Source organism: Castor canadensis, chromosome 18 (assembly GCF_047511655.1).
Source record: "Castor canadensis chromosome 18, mCasCan1.hap1v2, whole genome shotgun sequence".
NCBI classification, from domain to species: Eukaryota; Metazoa; Chordata; class Mammalia; order Rodentia; family Castoridae; genus Castor; species Castor canadensis.
In genome coordinates this window covers 45,093,446-45,097,601 of record NC_133403.1, presented here as the reverse complement: position 1 = coordinate 45,097,601, position 4,156 = coordinate 45,093,446, and the positions used below count along the sequence as shown (strand labels likewise).

Here is a 4,156-nt window from a genome sequence, read left to right as displayed (position 1 = left end):
ACAAGGTGAAAAAAAGTTTCCCAGGGCAGGAAATAGAAATTATTTCACTTGATTTATAGATTGGAAGCTAGCTTTTTTTCTCTCTCTTTTCCCCTGGAAGAATCCACCTGGCATGCAACATTTTATTAGCGAACATATCAATGCATTCAGTAGCTAAACGGGCAAAGGCGATTAAGTCATTGTTCTCGAAGATGAAAAGTGACTCTGGCTTTGTTTGGGAGGGTTTCATTCAACTATAAAGCTCGCTCTGACAGCAAAAATGCTAACAGGAAGCATACAGACACTCGTGCACTTTCAACTCTCATCAATGTGAGAGGCAGAATCGCCAAGTTCCGGCCCATCTTGCCTCTCTGTCTAAGAAAACAGACAGAAGATGAGTGGCTGTCTTATTCTGTAGCTGTTCCTTTGTCTGCAGTTAATGAATTTGTCACTCCATGCATTGCTGGGATGCTAGGGAGAATGGATCTTAAGAAACAACTGTTGTTGAATTTGATTGAATTTAAAGGTCCAAAGCCCCAGGTGACAGTGAGCAGGCTGAGACCGAGATTAAACAATAGGACCCAATCTAAGAAGACAAGTTGAAATGACAGCATGTCAGAATTCCCAGGGAACACTCATCCCATTGCACACACCGCTTCCAAAACCATGTAGCAATGGACACATAGGAGAGAAGAAATGTAAGTAAGAAATCAGTGTGGTGTCCAAATCTCAGAAAAACAGAAAAAATTCTGTAATCACAATAGGCAAGCAGTAGAATCGATCTAGGTGCCCAAAAACCAATGAATGGATAAAGAAAGTGTGGTCAATATGCACAAGGGAGTATTACTCAGCCATAAAGAAGAATGAAACTCTGTCATTTGCAGGAAAATGAGTGGAACTGGAGATCATCACATTGGGTGAAATAAACCAAGCTCAAATAGCCAAGTGTCACCTATACTCACTCATCTGAGGAACCTAGGTCTAAAATGATAAAAATAGCACTAGTGAATCTGAGTGCAAAAGAGACACTGTGGGGGAGATTTCAATGAGAGGCGGAAGGGAGATGGGGAGGGTAGGAGGAGAAGAGGATCAAAGTGTGATACATAGGTATGTATGAGACAGTATCAAGAAACCCACCAAATACTGTTTTTAAAAGGGAGCGAGAGGGGTTAGAGGATAAAAGAAAGCGGGTGAACTTGCTCAAAACATGCTGTATGCAAATAAGGAATTTTCACATGAAATCCCCTTGAATCCTAAATTTCAAAGAAAATGAAATTCCGTGTTCCTGCAGTCAGAGTCCCAGTCAAGATCACCCAGTGGTTCACAGCCAGCTCCATTGTGACAGCTTGGCATTGGCACTAGGTGCTAAGTGTTTTGAATGCAATCCTACCAATCCAGAGAGCAAAATCAGTCAAAGAGCACCAGCAGTCACCTGCTGCTTCCCTGTGTGCAGACACTTCTCCCACCTTTTTCCGACTCCAGCCTTCCATATTTGTTTTGGGGGAGCTGCTTTCTTCTGGGTGCAGTTTGCTGGGGCTGTCAACCAAGATGCCTTAATCTCTTCCATTCTAGGGGTGTCCACATCGGTGCCCTGGGGTCCCTGCCATGCGTCAGGCACCTGTTCTGCTGTAATAGCCTTCCCTGTCTATTTTTAGCTTCTTTTTCTCAGCCTAGTTTTCTATTTTGTAAAATGCCCTGCAGCCCTCTAATAGTGTCCATTCCTGTTCGGTTAGTCATAAATCAATTTCTGACACTGGTAACCATGGAACCTTGGATAAACCCAAAAATATGAGTCCCTAATCTTCTGGAAATGCTGTAATTCACCCATGAGATGATAACAAGGAGACACGCTCCACAGATAGAACCAGCTGTCTGCAGGAATGCTTCCCAATGCCCGGAACCAGCTAACGATGGAGCCAGAGTGCTTCTCTATGTCATGGGGGTATCAGCCAGGATAACTATTCTGCACCTATAAGACTCTTAAGAGGTTATAAAAAAACCTGTTGAAAAAAATATACTATAACAAACGTGAGCCTCAGAGAAGAGCAGTCTTAGAGCAAATACAGTTTGGGAAGAGTGTGATCAATATTTATCCAGAACTGGGCAGGAAAACTGTGACTTTTTTTATTAAACATTATTTTCCAAAATTGTGAGCATCCTTGAGAGCATTCTCCTTTGTCCCATGTCCTGGTGACATGACACCCTACTCCCACAATGACAGTCATGATACCCACGTTTTTTCAAGATTTGTTCAGTCAGTTGTAAATGACAGAAACCAGGCTGAAATCAATTCAATAAGAAAGGGAATTCACTGGTATAGGTTAAGCAAACACACTGGAGTGTGGACAGCACCAACAGAACTTAGATTCTCTTTGGCCTTGGGCTCAACTTTCCCTTGAAATGTCAGCCACCACTCTCAGGACCGTCTCTGAACATGGCAACTCCCCAGCATGTCAAGCCCACATCTCATTGGCTGACTGAGTCATGTGCCCATCCATGAACCAATCACTGAGGTCATTAAGATGTCATTTTTGAGATTGGTCAGATAGGAGTCATCCATCCCCAGCTGCATGGACCAGCTTCCACTGGGACCACATGGAAGAAGCCAGGCTCCCCAGAAGAAAACAGGACACTGTTACCAGGAAGAGGGATAAATTGAGATGTCCCCTGGCCTCTCTTCATAAGAGGAAAGAGGTCTCTCATTCATTTCTGCAACGACTTATTAATAATTCTCTTTTGGATTTATGAAGAATTCTTGCAAGTTGGAGAAGTAATCCTGACTTTCCCAGAATCTGCAATATCCCACTTCCCCCCACTTACAAACTGAGTAAGCTGGAGCAGCGTGATTTTTAAATCTTCAGAGCAGAAGAGGTCTTTCTCCTTACCTTTTCTGATGAGTAACTGTCCTCGGAACAGCAAGTCCCATCTGTGGCCCCAGGTTCCTCCTGGCTAGACCTTCCTACTTGCCTGTTATAGTACCCTGCTCCCCCAGGGTCCTCTCCCCAACCACCCAACTCCTCTGCTGTCCTCTCTCTTTCAAAATGTGTTCTTTACTTCTGTTCCTTTATTTCTCTTTTTCTTCCCCACAGCTCCCCATTCACAGTGCAGAGCAGGCGCAGGCCTGGGCTGAGGTGTACATGGTGCAGGTTTACTCTGCCTCCTGTTTCTGTACGGTCAGTGTGAGAACACAGCCTGTGGGCAGCACCAGGACGCCTCTAAATGTGGTTTCATCTAAGAATCCTGAGCTGGAAAAGCCCAATGAGACTGTAGGGACTTAGGAAGCACCCACCACATACTTTTGTCCCAATCAGATGTGACATATCTGGTGTGTGCTACACAACCAGAAGGAGGGATTGTGACTGTGGAGTTTGGGGATTGGACAGAGGGCAGGGAAGAGGAAGGCCACAGAGATTCTATGATGGTGGCAACTTCTCAGGGTGCTTTGAAAACTAGAACAGGTTTCACAAATGGACACAAATTCCCTTGTAGGTTGCTCTTCCTGGTGTCAGTAGGCAATGTAAATTCTTTTAAGTGTCGCCTCGAGGGGCTGCCCTGGGTGTGTGCCCAGCCATGAGCCCTACCACTCCAGCACTTCCATAATGGGGACACAGTGTCTGCAGGGTCATCCTTCTGTTTGTATCAGCCCACAGTGGTGGACTCTGCTCCAGGCAGGGTGTGCCCTGGGGTCCTTGAGTGGCAGGTTCCCTGGCCACACCCTCTCCCTCCTCACTGACTTGCTTCCCCATTCGCCAAGCACTGGTTTTGCCAACTGCCTTCTGTGACCAGAACCAAGAACCAGATGGAGATGGATGGCAGTGACCTAGGATGCTAAACGCCCTACCTCCTGGGATCCTCATGTCCCACACGTACTGTGCGATTGTCCTAGGGCCATGATAACATGCCACAAATGGGGTGAAATATTACAATAACAGGGGTGTGCTCCCTCCTAGTGCTGGCGCATAGAAGTAAGAAAAGGAGATGTTGGCAGCCACACACCCTCCTTCTGGGAGAAACTTTGCCTCTTCTGCAGCTGGTGGCACCAACTGTTCCCTTGGCTTATGGCTCTTTGGCTCCAGTGTCTGCCTCGTGGCCACGTGGTCTCCTCCCTGTGTGATTCTGTCTTCTGTTCTTATAAAGATGTGGATTGCTGAATTTAGGACCCACTCTAAATCCACGA

The 4,156-nt window shown here is 45.9% G+C and overlaps 1 non-coding gene across 1 annotated transcript; it reads right to left on the bottom strand.

Moving 5' to 3' along the window:
• Positions 1-3,062: 3,062 nt before the first annotated feature.
• LOC141419110 (small nucleolar RNA SNORA51) lies at positions 3,063-3,193 on the bottom strand. The gene has a single exon (XR_012443774.1). It is a non-coding gene; the product is annotated as a small nucleolar RNA SNORA51 (small nucleolar RNA).
• Between the last annotated feature and the right edge of the window lie 963 nt (positions 3,194-4,156).